We start from the raw sequence: 18,071 nt of genomic DNA on the forward strand, positions 1-18,071 counted from the left end.
TAAACACATTATAAAAAGGTAGATTTACCAGTCTCAAGAGTCCAGAGTCTATACAGTTGGCTGTTCCAGCTGTTGGATGTTCCCCAGCATGCCAGTGGTGCTCGCAAACTTTAGCACAGTTGCAGGGCTGAGAAAACTGTTCTGGTCCGCACTGGCCCCGTGATTTCGATGCAGATGCATTGGGGGGGGGGGGGGGAGGGGTGGTGTAGCCCTGGCGTTCGTCGTGGCAGTCAGTAGGTGTTGGGGTTGCAGGCCGGTCTTCGCCTGGGTTGTTGCTGCTCGTTACTATCGGGGGTTGGTCTGTGACCTTGTTTTCTTCCCGGTCGGTGGTCTGGGGGGTCTGTGCCTCCCGTTCCACGTGGTGCTTTGCCTCTTTATTTGAGGCCGATTCTTGTCCTGTTGTCCCTCATCGGATGAGGTCTCGGCGCTAAGTGCGCTGGCTGAAAGGTGTCGCTTTTTGCCACTACCCCTCGGGGGGTTCTTCAGATTGTTTTTTTGTTTCCTCTTTCGTTTGTCCCTGTTCATTGTTTCCCAGGGCTCTTTATTCTTTGTCCTATCCTCTTCCTCTTCCATTGAGTGTTCCTCATCAGATGGGGCTGGGGCTGGGTTGTCAGGGAGTGCTGGGGCCTACTCTTTTTTGGGGGCCCTTCTGTTGCTCTTCCGCATTCTGTGCCGTGGTGTCTTTTTCGGTGGAGGGTGTATGGACCTCCTCTCTGGTCGCCTTTTTGACTCCGCTGCTGATGATCTGTGCATATGTCGCCCCGCGTTTCGATAAGGCCCTGTAAAGATGGCCGGCCTCCCCACACAGGTTGCAGCACTTGTCTTCCTTGCAGTCCTTAGTCATGTGTCCCTCCTGCCTGCAGTTTTTGCAGAAGGTCACACTGCAGTTTGCGGCAACATGCCCCGTTTTGCCACAGGTGTGGCATACTCGTGGCTGTCCCACGTAGTAGAGGTAGCCACGATTTACTCCAATAGCGAAATTGGAGGGGGGATGCAGGATGGCTCCGTTGCTGTCCGTTCTTAGGGTCACCTTGACCTGGTGCTCACTTGTCCAGATGCCAAAGATGTCTTTCACTTGCACGCTGTCACTTTTCAGCTCAGCGTACCTGGCGAGGAACGTGAGCACATCAGACACAGGGATGTGGGGGTTGTACGTGTGCAGTGTAACAACCCGATTTCGCTGCGCCGGTAGCGTAAACAGAGGCTCCGCAGTCAGGATCGACAGGGGACTCTGGTTACCTTTTTCCTTGAAGACGTTCAAGAATTTGATGCACGCTGCGACGCTCTTGAAGGTGACATCAAAGAAACCATTCTTGTGGAAGTTTTGCAAGCAGAAGATTTCTGTTGCTTTAAACCCACAACACTCGAGCAGCACCCGCTTCACGAAGAGTATCCGGTCCAAAGGTGACTCTCCTTCCGTTTTCTTTACTGTGATTCGCACTCCCCAGCCTGGTGGTCGGGATGCAGCTGCATCCATAGCTCGCACGTTGGGTGTGAAACTGTATCGGCATTAGGCCTAAACCAGAGGTTTAGGCCAGCATGTAGATCCACCAATAGCAGCCAAGGTCCAAACTTTTCCTCTTTGACGACTTCAATCCCTCCTAGTTCTCCAATCCACGATCGTCATCGAAATCCTCAGCTTCCCTCGATCAAATGAGACTACACTTGATCTGAGCCAAAAGGCCGAGAAGCGATAGCCCATATTTTCCGGCTATGGCCCTTGTCCTCCTCGTCCACCGGCATTCAGGTGCACCTTGCTGCGCTCGACTGTGCTTTGGAACTTTAGTCTACGGTCACTGTTGGTCAATAGACCTCCAGCTTGGCCGAGCACGGTGGAGTCTGTGTATGCAGAACCAGTAAAACAGGGTGACATCGTCTGGCACGCCTTCCACTGTCGTCACCAGAAGAAATGGAGACGCTGTGAAGGCCCAGTGACACCCAACGCAGGGAGTCGAAGAAACCTCCAGCTTTGCCGAACAAAGGGCAATCCGTGCAAGCAGCAAGTACTGACGGAATCCAACAGGCGGCAATGTCTAGTCTCACTGAGCTCCACCCTGGCGTGTTGGTCGTGGAGTTAGGAGAACGAAAAGAGACGCCGTGAAGGTATACCTACATCCAAATCAGGATGCCGTTCAATCAGTCGCCACACTTCCCTGTTGTGCAGGATGATGGGCTGTGGTAACTGAAGTGAGGAGAAGGCAAGTCGGCATCCTGGGGTGAGGGTGAGTGGCCTGTAAGAAGCAGCAGGAAATCTGTGTGGCAGATCAGCTGAAAACGGAGCCTGGCTGCTGCAAGTCCGCGAGTCCATCGGCTCACAACATTAGTGCCCGAAGCGCCCGCCAGCAGAAAAGCTAGCAATGCTTTGGAGCCTGAAAGGCTTTAATTTGGTCAGGATGAGACAACTGGACAAGAGAGAAAAGGGGAAGCCAGGTTTTGCGCCATTTTCTCCTTTTGTATTTTTGGCTCCCCAAAGTGGGGTGAAGGCACCATTCCTGGAAGCATTGCAAGATCAGGTTGATGCGTGGAGCGGAAGGAGCAAGCCCCTGAACCATCTCCGAGTCCCAAAAATTAATTTAATATTCGGTCCCCAGATAGGGGACATATCAGATATTAAACAGATAAGAACAGATACTACACTTGATCTGAACCAAAAGGCCGAGAAGCGATTGCCCATGTTTTCCGGCTATTTCCCTAGTTATCCGTTTACCCTTAATGAGCTGGTAAAACTACTTAGGACGTTCGTTCATTTGACCTGCCTGTCTCCTCTCATGTACCGTTTTTGCTATCCTAGTTTCCTAAGTTCCCAGTCCACATTGCCTCGCTGCGCCGAGGAACCGGGTTCGACCCCGGGTCACTGCCCACGTGGAGTTTGCACATTCTCCCCGGTTCTGTTGGGTGTCACCCCATCTCAAAGATGTGGGAGGTAGGTGGATTAGCCACCATAAATTGGAAAAATAATTGACTACTCTAAATTTTAAGAACTGTGTATTTCATTGTAAAACAGAAAAGAGGCTGTCAGAGACCCCAGAGATTGTTCTACACGGTGAATCTGTGCAGCGCAGAGGCCAGGCGGCTGCAATCCGGTGTCACAGTGGTTTGCACGCTTGCCTCAGAGCGCCAGCAACCCAGGTTCAATACCAGCCTCGGATGTCTGTCCATGTGGAGTTTGCACTTTCTCTGACACGGTTTCCTCTGGGTGCTCTGTTTTCCTCCCACAGTCCAAATATGTGCAGGTCAGGTGGATTCGCCGTGCCAAATTGCCCTTTAGGTTAGATTGGGTTGCGGGAATGTGGATATGGTTGCGGTGTGGGCTTAAATAGGTTGCTCTTTCTAAGGGCTGGTGCAGACTCGTTGGGCCGAATGACCCGCCTTCCGCACTGTAGGGATTCTATGATTCTATAAAGAATCGTAACCTACATTCGAGCCTGACGTGGGATTCCGAAACAATCCAAGGCGAATGGCACAGACAGATTGGCTTCTGAAGTACAGCTTGGGTCAGTGGGTGTGGACAGTGGTTGGGAAATCAAACACATACATGTTCGGCAGCAGGGCAGGTGCATGTGTCCGTTGGAGCACCAGGTTAGAACGGAACTGCGAAATATTGCTCCAGACTATATCTGGATGTGTTCAGCAGAGTGCACTGGGGACACGCAGATCTCGTACAGCTCAGCTTGATCTGTTTTTATGAACAATAGAGCCAAAAATGACACAGAAAAGTCAGGCCAAAGTATATCTGGATGTAGTGCACTGATGTGTGAACAGCAGTGTGGATAGGAAGGCAGAATTGTCCTTCTAAAGTTCACCAGCTTCTTCAATATAGAACAGTCGGCTGGATAGGAAAACAATTATTCTTCCTGAGTATTGCTGGATTTGGTGTTGTGGAAAGTCCAGTGGATTGGCACACTAACTAAGGTGGGATTTATGCAGTAGAGCAATTGGGGGCAGAGGATCTATCCATTTCTATCTTTTAAAAACATCTTAATGACGTTGAAGACGTGTTTAAATTCCCCCTAACCTCCTGCAGCTCCAGAAAGATGAATCCCAGCTTCTACACACAACTGGGTTGCAGGACAGCCACATCCATCGTCACAGGGATGTGTGGGGCGGGCGGGACGATGAGGAACGAGGGTTTACCACTGCGCTATCCTTCTCCCAGTTTTACTGGTGCTTCCAGTCCCATTTTCAGTCTGCCTCACAACTAGCGTGCCCCGTCCATCGATGAACTGTTTCATTCCTAAGCTGAGGGCTTGTAGGTGAATAACCCCTGGTAGAAGGTCTCAAATGCCTCGTAGACATCGTTTAGCTCTGCCACTGGATTCGGTCTGCTGCGTCTAATCTGAGCTATTACCCCCGCGGCTGCCTGCTTTCTCAGCCGGTGAACCAGCAGTGGCTGGCTTTATCTCCGTGTTCGTAAAGGGCCTCCCGTGCCTGGCGGAGTTGCTGCACTGCTTCCCTCGTGGAGAGCAGGTCAAAGTCCATTTGTAGCTTTTTCCTCTCCGCCAGGAGTTCTTTGGGCGAGTCCTCAGAGTATCGCCCGCCTACCTCCAGTATGAAGTCCACAACTGTCGCCTAGCCGCCCTCTCTACCTTGTCTCTACGTGCGTTCTAGGCCATGATATCACCCCTGATCACAGCCTTCGTGGCCTCCCAGAACGTGAAGGGCGAGACTTCCCCATTTTAGTCATTAGTAATATAGCCATCTGTGGCCTGTGATATTTTCTTGCACAAAGCCTTATGGGCAAGTCGGGCCATGTCCAACCTCCATGTGGGGGGGCGGGGTAGCAGGCATTGAGCAAAAACGCAGTAATCTGGCTGCATATTAATATGGAACCATATTGAAATGGAACAGCATTAATATGGCTCAATATTAATATGGAACATTATTAGTATGGAACAGTGTTAATATGGCTGCATATTAACTTGGAACCGTATTAATATGGAATAGTATTAATATGGCTGAATATTAATATGGAACAGTACTAATATGGAACAGTATTAACATGGAACCATATCTTCACAGCTCCAGGATCCCAGATTTGATTCCTAGCTTGGGTCACTCTCTTTGCGGAGCCGGCATGTTCTCCCGGTGTCTGCGTGCATTTCCTGCGGGTGCTCCGGTTTCCTCCCACAAGGCCCGAAAGACGTGCGTGTTAGGTGAATTGGACATTCTGAATTCTCCCTCTGTGTAACCGAACAGGCGCCAGAATGTGGCGACGAAGGGCTTTTCACAGTAACTTCGTTGTTGTGTTAATGTAAGACTACTTATGACAAAGATGATTATTATTAATATAGAATGTGGCTGGATGTTAATATGGAACTGTGTTACTATGGAACTGTGTTAATATAGCCGGATATTAATATGGCCAGATATTAATATGGAACAGTACTAATATGGAACAGTATTAACATGGCTGGATATTAATATGGAACAGTAATCATATAGAACAGTATTAATATGGAACACTACTAATATGGAAAAGTTATAATATGAACGAATATTAATATGGAACAGTGTTTATATGCTGGACATTAATATGGAACAGTACTAATTTGTAACGGTCTTAAAATGAAGCAGCACTAATAGGGAACAGTATTAATATGGAAGAGTATTAATATGGAACAGAATTAATATGGAACAGTATTAAATTGGAGCAGTATTAATATGACTGGACATTAATATGGCACCGTACTCAAATATAACAGGACGATATGGAAAAGGATTAATGTGGAAGAATATTAACATGGAACAGTATTAATATGGAGCCGTATTAATATGGCTGCATATTAAAATGGAACAGAATTAATATGCTGGATAGAAATATGGAACAGTATTAATTTGGCTGGATCCCGTTGAGTTTCTGGAAGGGCATATACTGGCCTCGAGAAAGGTGTTTTTTTAGGTCTCCAAAGCAATTCGCTTTACATAAACAAGTTTAATGTTTAAAAACATGATTTATTATCGGGCACATTTTAAGTCCGATTACAGTAGGGCACTTTTAATGGGTGTGTTACTGTAATGCTCTGTTTAAATAAGGTCTGTTTGACTGTAGGGCACTGTTTAAATACATTTGATTGGCTATAGGGCACTGTTGAATGCATTTGGTTTACTGGAGGGCACTTTTTAAAACACTTAATTTCCTGTAGGGCACTGTTTAAATGCATCTGATTTGCTGTAGGGCACTGTTTAAATGCATCTGATTTGCTGTAGGACACTGTATAAATGCATTTGATTTACTTAAGGACACTGTATAAATGCATTTGATTTACTGTAGGACACTGTTTAAATGCATTTGATTTGCTGTAGGACACTGTTTAAATGCATTTGATTTACTGTAGGGCACTGTATAAATGAATTTGATTTACTGTAGGACACTGTTTAAATGCATTTGATTTGCTGTAGGACACTGTTTAAATGCATTTGATTTGCTGTAGGACACTGTTTAAATGCATTTGATTTACTGTAGGGCACTGTTTAAATGCATTTGATTTACTGTAGGACACTGTTTAAATGCATTTGATTTGCTGTAGGACACTGTTTAAATGCATTTGATTTACTGTAGGACACTGTTTAAATGCATTTGATTTGCTGTAGGACACTGTATAAATGCATTTGATTTACTGTAGGGCACTGTATAAATGCATTTGATTTACTGTAGGACACTGTTTAAATGCATTTGATTTGCTGTAGGACACTGTATAAATGCATTTGATTTACTGTAGGACACTGTTTAAATGCATTTGATTTACTGTAGGACACTGTTTAAATGCATTTGATTTGCTGTAGGACACTGTATAAATGCATTTGATTTACTGTAGGACACTGTTTAAATGCATTTGATTTGCTGTAGGACACTGTATAAATGCATTTGATTTACTGTAGGGCACTGTATAAATGCATTTGATTTACTGTAGGACACTGTTTAAATGCATTTGATTTGCTGTAGGACACTGTATAAATGCATTTGATTTACTGTAGGACACTGTTTAAATGCATTTGATTTACTGTAGGACACTGTTTAAATGCATTTGATTTGCTGTAGGACACTGTATAAATGCATTTGATTTACTGTAGGACACTGTTTAAATGCATTTGATTTGCTGTAGGACACTGTTTAAATGCATTTGATTTGCTGTAGGGCACTGTATAAATGCATTTGATTTACTGTAGGGCACTGTATAAATGCATTTGATTTCCTGTAGGACACTGTATAAATGCATTTGATTTACTGTAGGACACTGTTTAAATGCATTTGATTTCCTGTAGGGCACTGTTTAAATGCATTTGATTTACTTAAGGACACTGTATAAATGCATTTGATTTCCTGTAGGGCACTATTTAAATGCATTTGAGTGTTGGGCACTCTTTAAATGCATTTACTTTACTGTCGCAAACTGTTTAAAACATTTAGTATACTGTAGGGATGGATGCATTTGATTTACTGCAGGGCACTTTTTAAATGCATTTAGTTCACTGTAGGATACTGTTTAAATGCATTTGATTCATTGTAGCGCCTGTTTAAAAACATTTGATTTACTATGTCACTGTTTAAATGCAGTTGATTTAACAAAGAACACTGTTTAAATGCGTTTTATTTACAGGAGGGCACTATTTAAATGCATTTGAGTATCGGGCACTGTTTAAATTCAATTAGTTTACTGTAGGGAACAAAATGCATTTGATTTACTATAGGCACTGTTTAAATGCATTTGATTTACTGCAGGACACTGTTTAAATGCATTTGATTTACTGTAGGGAACTGTTTAAATGCATTTGATTTACTGTAGGGCTCTGTTTGAATGCATTTGATTGACTGTAGGGCTCTGTTGAAATGCATTTAATCTACTCGAGGGCACTGTTTAAATACAGTTGATGGACTGTTGTGCGCTATTTAATTATATTTGATTTACTGCAGTACACTGTTTAAATACTTTGGATGTATTCTGGGGCACTGTTTAAATACATTTGATGGACTGTCCGGCAGTTTAAATGCATTTGATTTACACCAGCGCACTGTTTAAATATATTTGATTTACTCGAGGGCACTGTTTAAATGCATTTAATCTACTCGAGGGCTCTGTTTAAATGCATTTAATTTACTCGAGGGCACTGTTTAAATACATTTGATGGACTGTTGTGCGCTATTTAATTATATTTGATTTACTGCAGTGCACTGTTTAAATACTTTGGATGTATTCTTGGGCACTGTTTAAATACATTTGATGGACTTTTGTGCGCTATTTAATTATATTTGATTTACTGCAGTGCACTGTTTAAATACTTTGGATGTATTCTGGGGCACTGTTTAAATACATTTGATGGACTGTTGTGCGCTATTTAATTATATTTGATTTACTGCAGTACACTGTTTAAATGCTTTGGATGTATTCTGGGGCACTGTTTAAATACATTTGATGGACTGTTGTGCGCTATTTAATTATATTTGATTTACTGCAGTACACTGTTTAAATACTTTGGATGTATTCTGGGGCACTGTTTAAATACATTTGATTTGCTGCAGGGCACTGTTTAAATGCCTTTAGTTTGCTGTCGGGCACTGTTTAAATGCATTTGATTTACTGTAGGGCACTGTTTCAATGCGTTTGATTTCGTGTCGGGCACTGTTTAACGCATTTAATTTATTCTAGGGCACAAATTGTAATACTTTTGATTTACTGTCAGGCACTGTTTAAATGCAATTAATTTACTATAAATCACTATTTAAATATATTTGGCTTACTGTAGGGCACTGTTTGAATGCATTTGATTTGCTTCAGGGCACTTTTTAAATGCATTTAGTTTACTGTGTCACTGTTTAAATGCATTTGATTTATTGTAGCGCCTGTTTAAATACATTTGATTTACTGTGGCACTGTTTAAAAACATTTGGATTTGTGTAGGGCACTATATAAATGCATTTGATTTACTATAAAGCACTGTTTAAAAACATTTGGTTTACTGTAGGGCATTGTTTAAATGCATTTGACTAAACGTAGGACACTGTTTAAATGCATTTGATTTACAGTCGGGCACTGTTGAAATGCATTTAATTTACTCGAGGGCACTGTTTAAATACAGTTGATGGACTGTTGTGCGCTATTTAATTATATTTGATTTACTGCAGTGCACTGTTTAAATACTTTGGATTTATTCTGGGGCACTGTTTCTGGATATTTGATTCACTGTAGGGCACTGTTTAAATGCCTTTAGTTTGCTGTAGGAAAAAGAAAGGGAGAAAGAAAGAGATAGAGAGGAATAAGAAAGAGAGAGAGAAGAAAATGAACCAGAGAGAGATAAGAAATCGAAAAGGTGAGAAAAGAAAGGAGAAAAGAAAGAATAGCCCCAGCAGAACAAAAAGAAAGATAAAGGGAGATACATACCAGGGGACAAAAATAAAGAGAGAGTGTTTGAACTTCAGAAAATGGCCATGAAAAATGACAGTCAGTTAAAATTGGTAGACGTAAAGGGAAACGTACAGTTGGATGATAGTGATGAGGATAGTGAGAAAAAGCTTCAAAGTTGAAGGCTTTGTTGAAATTTATTTAAATATGTCCAAGCATTGGCAAGGTTTGACGAGAAGGAGGTAGAAGCCTTTTTCATTTAATTTGAGAAGGTGGCTAAACAAATAAAATGGCCACAGGACATGTGGGTATTACTGATTCAAACAAAGCTGGAAGGTAGAGCTAGTGAAGTGTTTGCATCACTACCGGAGGAGGTGTCTGGGACGTATGCGGAGGTGACCAAATCCATCTTAGGTGCATATAAACTCGTGCACGAAGCTCACTGACAAAGGTTTAGAAATTTAACGAAAGAATTTGGTCATACATACATGGAGTTTGAAAGGCTCAAACAAATTAATTTTGATAGGTGGATAAGGGATTTGAAAATAGACCAAACGTATGAAGCTCTCAGAGAAATTATACTTTTGGAGGAGTTTAAAATTGAATTCCTGATGCAGTAATCACTCATGTGCAAGAACAGAGGGTTAAAATTGCGAGATTAGCAGCAAAATGGCAGATGATTATGAATTAGTTCATAAATCAAAGCTTGGTTTCCGGCATCAGTTTCAGCCTGTGAGGGATAGAAACTGGGGACATGAGAAATACTCAAGTGGTAAAAGTAAAGGTGATGTGATGGGATATAATAAGGACAGTGCACCTCAGAGTAAAATTCCAGGAGGGTGGAAGAGACATGAAAAGGTTAAAATGTTTTCACTGTAATAAACTAGGCCATGTAAAGTCACAGTGTTGGTGCTTGAAGAAAAGCGCTGGGAAGGCTGATGTGGTACAACAGGATAAGACAGTGGGGTTTGTTAAAGTGGTAAAGGAAAGCCCAAAAGAAGCGAAGGAGGTGCAAAAGATTGTACACCTGATCAAGAGGTGATTGATCAAATGGTGCCAGATCTCTTTCAAGAATTTACTTGTGTTGGTAAAGGTTACTCATGTGTATCATGATGACCAGGTAAAGAAGACACAACTTTAAGAGATACGGGAGATAGTCAATCTGTAATGGTCGGAGATGAGGAGTTTAGTTTGGGAAGAATGCTGCCAGAAAAGGTGGTAATATGTGGAATTAAGGGTGAGAGGAGTAGTGTTCAATTATATAAGGTAAGGTTGGAATGTCCAGTGAAGAGTGGTGAGGTGGTAGTAGGAGTAATAGAGAAACTATCTTGTCCAGGAATACAGTTTATCTTGGGTAATGATATAGCTGAATCGCAGGTGGGAGTGATGCCCACGGTAGTTGATAATCCAGTGGGAAATCAGACAACTGAAATGTTGAAGGATTTTTCGGGATTCTGTAGTTACAAGGTCGGAAAGTCACAGGTTAAGACAGGAGGGGAATTCAGAGAGTGAAGATGAAGTTGAAGTGCAATTATCAGAACCAACTTTTATCAGATGGTTGACAAAGAAAAAGATCAGGTGGAGGATGAGGCGAATATTTTTAATTCAGGAAAATTGGCATAGTTACAACATAAAGGTATAGAAATAAAACGGATGTATCAGAAACATACACGGAAGAGTGTATAACAGAGTGTTATTACCGTAAAAGCAATGGCTTGATGAGAAAATGGAGACCTTTATATATGCAGGCGGATGAAAAGTGGGCAGAAGTTCATCATGTCGTATTGCCGTTGGGTATGGAAAGGAGTTGTTGCGAGTTTCACATGAGGTACCAGCGGGAGGTCATTTGGGAATAAAGAAAACTTGAGCTAAAATACAAAAACAATTTTATTGGCCTGTACGCCAGAAAGATGTAATTAAATGTTGTCAGTCATGTCACACATGTCAGGTGACAGGGAAACCTCAAGCAGTGATAAAAGCAGCGCCCTTAATACCCGTTGCAGCATTTGAGGAACCTTTTACAAGGGTCCTAATTGATTGCGTAGGGCAACTTCCTAAAACAAAAAGTTGGAATCAATATCTTTTGACGATAATGGACTCCGGTAACATTACAGCTAAAAAGATTCTGGAAGAATTACTTAAATTATTTACTAGCAATAGACGACCCACAGAAATACAACCGGATCAAGGATCAAATTTTACCTCCTGATTATTCAAAGAAGTTATGGATAGTTTAGGAATAAAACAATTTAAATCAACTGCGTACCACCCAGAATCGCAGGGAGTTTTAGAAAGGTGGCGTCAGAAATTAAAGACAATGTTGAGGGCTTAGTGTCACGATTATTGAGAGGATTGTGACAAAGAAAGTCCATTCGTACTGTTTGCAATTATGGATACACCTAATGTGTCAACCAAATTTAGTCCTTTTGAACTAAGTTTTCGTCATGAGGTAAGAGGACCACTTAAATTGATTGAGGAAAAATTGGTGAGTGATAAATCAGAAATTACATAATTGGATTACGTGTCAAATTTTAGGGAACGATTAAATAGAGCAGGTCAATTGGCTAGACAACATTTAAAAGTTGCACAAAATGCGATGAAACGGGCAGCGGACAAGAAATCCAAAGTTCGTAGTTTTGCCTGTGGAGATCAAGCTTTAGTATTGTTCCAAGTGGGAGGTGAACTTTTAAAAGCTAGGTTTTGTGGACCATATCAGATTGAAAGGAAATTAAGTGAATTGAATTACGTGGTAACAACAGCAGATAAAAGGAAGACTCACCGAGTGTGTCATGCGAATATGCTTAAAAGGTGCTTGGAAAGGGAAGGAGAGAAAAAGGTTTTAATGATTCTAACTCAAAATGACCAACCAAATCCAGATGACTGTGAATTTCACATAGCTCAAATTAAATTGGAAAAAGGGGCTGTTCTTAAAAATTGGGATAAATTGTAGAGTTACCTTCCAGAGGAAAAACGGACTGACCTCAAAGTTATCACATGGACAAGTTTGTGGACATAAATTGGGAAATACTAAAATGGCTATACATGATGTAGATGTGGGAAATGCTGTTCCAATCAAACGACATCCATATAGACTTAATCCTTTAAAATTGTCACAGGTTAACAAAGAGATTGAGATTATGCTTTAAAATGGCATAATTGAAGTGGGTTGCAGCCAATGGAGCTCGCCCATAGTGATGATACCAATACCAGACGGTACCCGACAGTTGTGTTTGGACAACAGAAAGGTTAATGCAGTTACAAGAACGGGCTCTTACCCTATCATACGTTTGGAGAATTGTATTGATAAAGTGGGACAATAGCTTTTATTTCCAAACTGGATTTACTTAAGGGTTACGGGCAGGTAACGGCGAAGGAGATTTCAGCTTTTGTGACTCCAGATGGTGTATAACAATTCAAAGTTATGCCATTTGGCATGAAAAACGCCCCAGCCACGTTTAAATAGTTAACTAGCAAAGTTGTTTCAGGATTACCCAATTGTGTGGTATACATCGACGATCTGTTAATCCAGACATGGAAAGAATAGTTGAAACGTCTGATGGAATTATTCCATCGACTTCAGGAGGCGGGTTTGGTGATAAACCGAGCCAAAAGTGAATTTGGAAAACCCCAAGTCACTTTCATTGCGAAGTTTCCGATACCCTCAAACATAGGGAAATAATGCGATTTCTTGGCATGAGTGAATTTCATTGAACATTTAAGTAACATTTCATGTTGAAAGTGACTGTCAATCGAGAGGGGCTTCAGTTTAAGGAAGAAGAACAAAAATGGACTATATTATTATCCCTGTTAGCGTGTGTTGTTTTTAGAAACGCAAAAGTGTGTTTACTTCGTGCATTTCTTAAAGGATAGTGACAAGCTGAAAATGAAACCATCTTGAAGTTGATGGTTTATTTTTTTTCTTGGGCGGAGGTGTCATGTGAGAGTACCTTTAAGAAATGGGTGTTTAAGAAATGTACCTTTAAGAAACGGGTGTTTATCAGTGACGTCAGAGTATGGGTGGTGCTGGGCTGTCTGGCAGCTTTTTACTTTCGTTTTAGGCTGTTTGCTGCAGGGTGTGTTTTAGTTTCAGTGTTGGAGCTGAAGCCAGACAGAGCCGGAGTACTCTTGATCTCTCTGCCATGATGCGTCTATCTCTTGATCATTTGGTGAAGTCAGAATTATAAACGTTTTCAGGAGTGACGTTAACCAGATGTGCTTCTGTTAAAGGTTCTGTTTTTTGTAAGTCTTCTGGATGTTAAAAGGGCAGCGTTAGCATTACTTAGTGTTGTATTCTTTGGGGGTTGTAGTTGAATTAATGGTTGCTAAGATGTTCACTGTATGTTTTTTAAAAGGTTAACTTAAATTCATAGAATAAACATCGATTTGTTTTTTAAAATATATTTTCCATTTCTGCTGTACCACTCCTGTAGAGTGGGCCGTCTTCTCTCCATACCACAGTCTATTAAAAGTTCTGGGTCAGGTGGGTCAGGTGAAGTCCATGATACACTTTGGGAGTCTCTAAACCCTGGCCCATAACAAATAAGATTGATGTACTGGAGGGCACTATTTAAGTACATTTGGTTATTGTAGGACACTGCTTAAATGCGATTGATGTACAGTAGGGCACTGATTAAATGCATTTGGTTTACTGTAAAGTACTGTTTAAATGTATTTGATTTACTGTAGGGCACTGTTTAAATGCATTTGATTTACTGCAGGGCACTGTTTAAATCCAAGTGATTTTACATTAGGGCACTGGTTAAATACCTTTGGTTTGCTGTAGGGCACTGATTAAATGCATTTGATTTTCTTCAGAGCACAGTTTGAATGCATTTGCTTGAGTGTCGGGCACTGTTTAAACACATTTGATTTACTGTGGTGCACTGTATAAATGTATTTGGTTGACTGTCGGGCACAGTTTAAATGCATTTGATTTACTGTAGTGCACTGGATAAACGTATTTGGTTTATCGTAGGCCACTGTTTAAATGCGATTGACATACTGTAGGGCACTGTTTAAATGCATTTTATTTGCTATAGGACGATGTTTAAATGCATTTGACTTACTGCTGGGCACTGTTTAAATGTGTTTGACTTACTGTAGGACACTGTTTAAATGCATTTGATTTACTGTAGTGCACTGGATAAACGTATTTGGTTTATTGTCGGCCACTGTTTTCATGCATTTTATTTACTCTGGGGACACTGTTTAAATGAATTTGATTTACTGTAGGGCGCTGTTAAAATGCATTTGGTTTACTGCAGGGCACTTTCTAAATGCACGTGATTGAGTGTGGGCCACTGTTCAACTGCATTTGTGTTGTGCATGGCACTGTTAAGCACATTTAATTTACTGTAGGGCGCTGTTTAAATGCATTTGGTTTACTGCATGGCACTGTAAATGCATTTGATTTACTATAAAGCACTGTTTAAAAACATTTGGTTCACTGCATGGAACTGTTTAAATGTGCTTTATTTACTTTGAGGCACGGTTTATATGCGATTGAAAAACTGTCGGGCACTATTTAAGAGCATTTGGTTTACTGGAGGGCACTTTGTAAAAGCGATTGATTTACTGAGGACACTGTTTAAATACGATTGATATACTGTAGGGCACTGTTTAAATCATTTTATTTGCTATAGGGCGCTGTTTAAATGCATTTGACTGACTGTACAGCACTGTTTAAATGCATTTGATTTACTGTAGGGCACTGTTTAAATGCATTTGACTTACGGTCGGGCACTGTTTAAATGCATTTGATTTTCTGTCGGGCACTGTTTAAATACATTAGATTTTCTGTTGTGCACTGTTGAAATGCATTTGGTTTACTTCAGGGCACTGTTTCCCGTATTTCCCGTACCGACTCCCCAGTCAGGCATTGGAATGTGGCGACGAGGGGCTTTTCACAGTGACTTCCTTTGAAGCCTACTTGTGACAATAAGCGATTTTCATTTCATTTCACTGTTTAAATTTGTCTGATTTACTGTAAGACACTTTAAGGGCATTTGGTTTTTGTCGGGCACTATTTAAAAGCATTGGATTTACTGCAGGGCACTTTTTAAATGTGTTTGATTTACTGTAGGGCACTGTTTAAATGTGTTTGACTTACGGTAGGGCACTGTTTAAATGTGTTTGATTTACTGTAGGGCACTGTTTAAATGTGTTTGATTTACTGTAGGGCACTGTTTAAATGTGTTTGATTTACTGAGGGCACTGTTTAAATGTGTTTGATTTACTGTAGGGCACTGTTTAAATGTGTTTGATTTACTGTAGGGCACTGTTTAAATGTGTTTGATTTTCTGCAGGGCACTGTTTAAATGCGTTTGATTTACTGTAGGGCACTGTTTAAATGTGCTTGATTTACTGTAGGGCACTGTTTAAATGTGTTTGATTTACTGTAGGGCACTGTTTAAATGTGTTTGATTTACTGTAGGGCACTGTTTAAATGTGTTTGACTTACTGTAGGGCACTGTTTAAATGTGTTTGATTTACTGTAGGGCACTGTTTAAATGTGTTTGATTTACTGTAGGGCACTGTTTAAATGTGTTTGATTTACTGTAGGGCACTGTTTAAATGTGTTTGATTTACTGAGGGCACTGTTTAAATGTGTTTGATTTACTGTAGGGCACTGTTTAAATGTGTTTGATTTACTGTAGGGCACTGTTTAAATGTGTTTGATTTTCTGCAGGGCACTGTTTAAATGCGTTTGATTTACTGTAGGGCACTGTTTAAATGTGCTTGATTTACTGTAGGGCACTGTTTAAATGTGTTTGATTTACTGTAGGGCACTGTTTAAATGTGTTTGATTTCTGTAGGGCACTGTTTAAATGTGTTTGATTTTCTGCAGGGCACTGTTTAAATGTGTTTGATTTACTGTAGGGCACTGTTTAAATACATTGGATTTACTCGGGGGCACTGTTTAAATGCATTTGATTTTCGCAGGGCCCTGTTTAACTATCTTTGATTTACTGTCGGGCACTGTTTAAATACATTTTATTTACTGGAGGGTCCAGTTTAAATGCATTTGATTTAACGTAGATCACTGTTCAAACTCATTTGGGTTACGATAGGGCACGGTTTGAATGCATTTTCTTTACTGTAGCACACTGTTTAAATGCATTTCATTTACTGTAGGACACTGTTTAAATGCATTTGAGTTACTGCAGGGCACTGTTTAAATGCATTTTATTTACTGTAGGGCACTGTTTAAATGCATTTGACTTAACGTAGGGCACTGTTTAAATGCATTTGGGTGACGGTCGGGCACTGTTTAAATGCATCTGATTTGCTGTAGGACACTGTTTAAATACGTTTGCTTTACTGGAGGGCACTGTTTAAATAAATTTGATTTACAGTAGAGCACTGTTTCAAGACATTTGATTTAGAGTCAAGCACTGTTTAGATGCATTTAATTTACTCTAGGACCCTCTTTAAGTACATTTGAATTCCTGGAATGCGCTGTTAATGCTATTTGTTTACTGTCGGACACTGTTTAAAGGCATTTGGTTCACTGTAGCGCATTATTTAAAAGCATTTGATTTTCTGTAGCGCACTGTTTAAATGCCTTTGATTTACTGTCGGGCACTATTTATAAACATTTTCTTTAATGTAGCGCATTGTTCAAATTCATTTGGTTTCCTTTTGGGCACTGTTTAAATGCACTTGATTTCCTGTAGGACACTGTTTAAATACATTAGATTTAGTGACGGGCACTGTTTAACTGCCTTTAGTTTACTGTGGGACACTGTTTAAATGCATTTGATTTTCAGTAGGGCACTTTAAATGCATTTTATTTACTGTGGGACACTGTTTAAATGCATTTGCTTTAGTGTCGGGCACTGTTTAAAATACATTTGATTGACTGAGGGGCACTGTTTAAATGTGTTTGACTTACTATAGGGTGCTGTTTAAATGCATTTGATTTACTGTCGGGCACTGTTTAAATACATTGGATTTACTGGAGGGTCCAGTTTAAATGCATTTGATTTAACGTAGATCACTGTTCAAACGCATTTGGCTTACGGTAGGGCACGGTTTAAATGCATTTTATTTACTGTAGGGCACTGCTTCAATGCATCTGATTTGCTGTAGGGCACTGTTTAAATACGTTTGATTTACTGGAGGGCACTGTTTAAATAAATTTGATTTACAGTTGAGCACTGTTTCAAGACATTTGATTTAGAGTCGAGCACTGTTTAGATGCATTTAATTTACTCTAGGACCCTCTTTAAGTACATTTGAATTCCTGGAATGCGCTGTTAATGCTATTTGTTTACTGTCGGGCACTGTTTAAAGGAATTTGGTTCACTGTAGCACATTATTTAAAAGCATTTGATTTTCTGTAGCGCACTGTTTAAATGCCTTTGATTTACTGTCGGGCACTGTTTAAATACATTAGATTTAGTGACGGGCACTGTTTAACTACCTTTAGTTTACTGTGGGACACTGTTTAAATGCATTTGATTTTCAGTAGGGCACTTTAAATCCATTTTATTTACTGTGGGACACTGTTTAAATGCATTTGCTTTAGTGTCGGGCACTGTTTAAATACATTTGATTGACTGTAGGGCACTGTTTAAATGCATTTGGTTTACTGCGGCACACTGTCTTAATGCATTTGATTTAGTGCAGGGCACTGTTCAACTGCATTTGTATTGTCTAGGGCAATATTTAAGAACATTTGATTTACTGTGGGGCACGGTTGAAATGCATTTGATTTACTGTAACGCAATG

At 40.6% G+C, this 18,071-nt stretch overlaps 1 non-coding gene across 1 annotated transcript; it reads right to left on the reverse strand.

Annotated features, from left to right (window-relative positions):
- Positions 1-2,476: 2,476 nt before the first annotated feature.
- LOC140406109 (U2 spliceosomal RNA) lies at positions 2,477-2,667 on the reverse strand. The gene has a single exon (XR_011939039.1). It is a non-coding gene; the product is annotated as a U2 spliceosomal RNA (small nuclear RNA).
- Between the last annotated feature and the right edge of the window lie 15,404 nt (positions 2,668-18,071).

The sequence above is a fragment of the Scyliorhinus torazame genome, unplaced genomic scaffold, assembly GCF_047496885.1.
Source record: "Scyliorhinus torazame isolate Kashiwa2021f unplaced genomic scaffold, sScyTor2.1 scaffold_249, whole genome shotgun sequence".
NCBI classification, from domain to species: domain Eukaryota; kingdom Metazoa; phylum Chordata; class Chondrichthyes; order Carcharhiniformes; family Scyliorhinidae; genus Scyliorhinus; species Scyliorhinus torazame.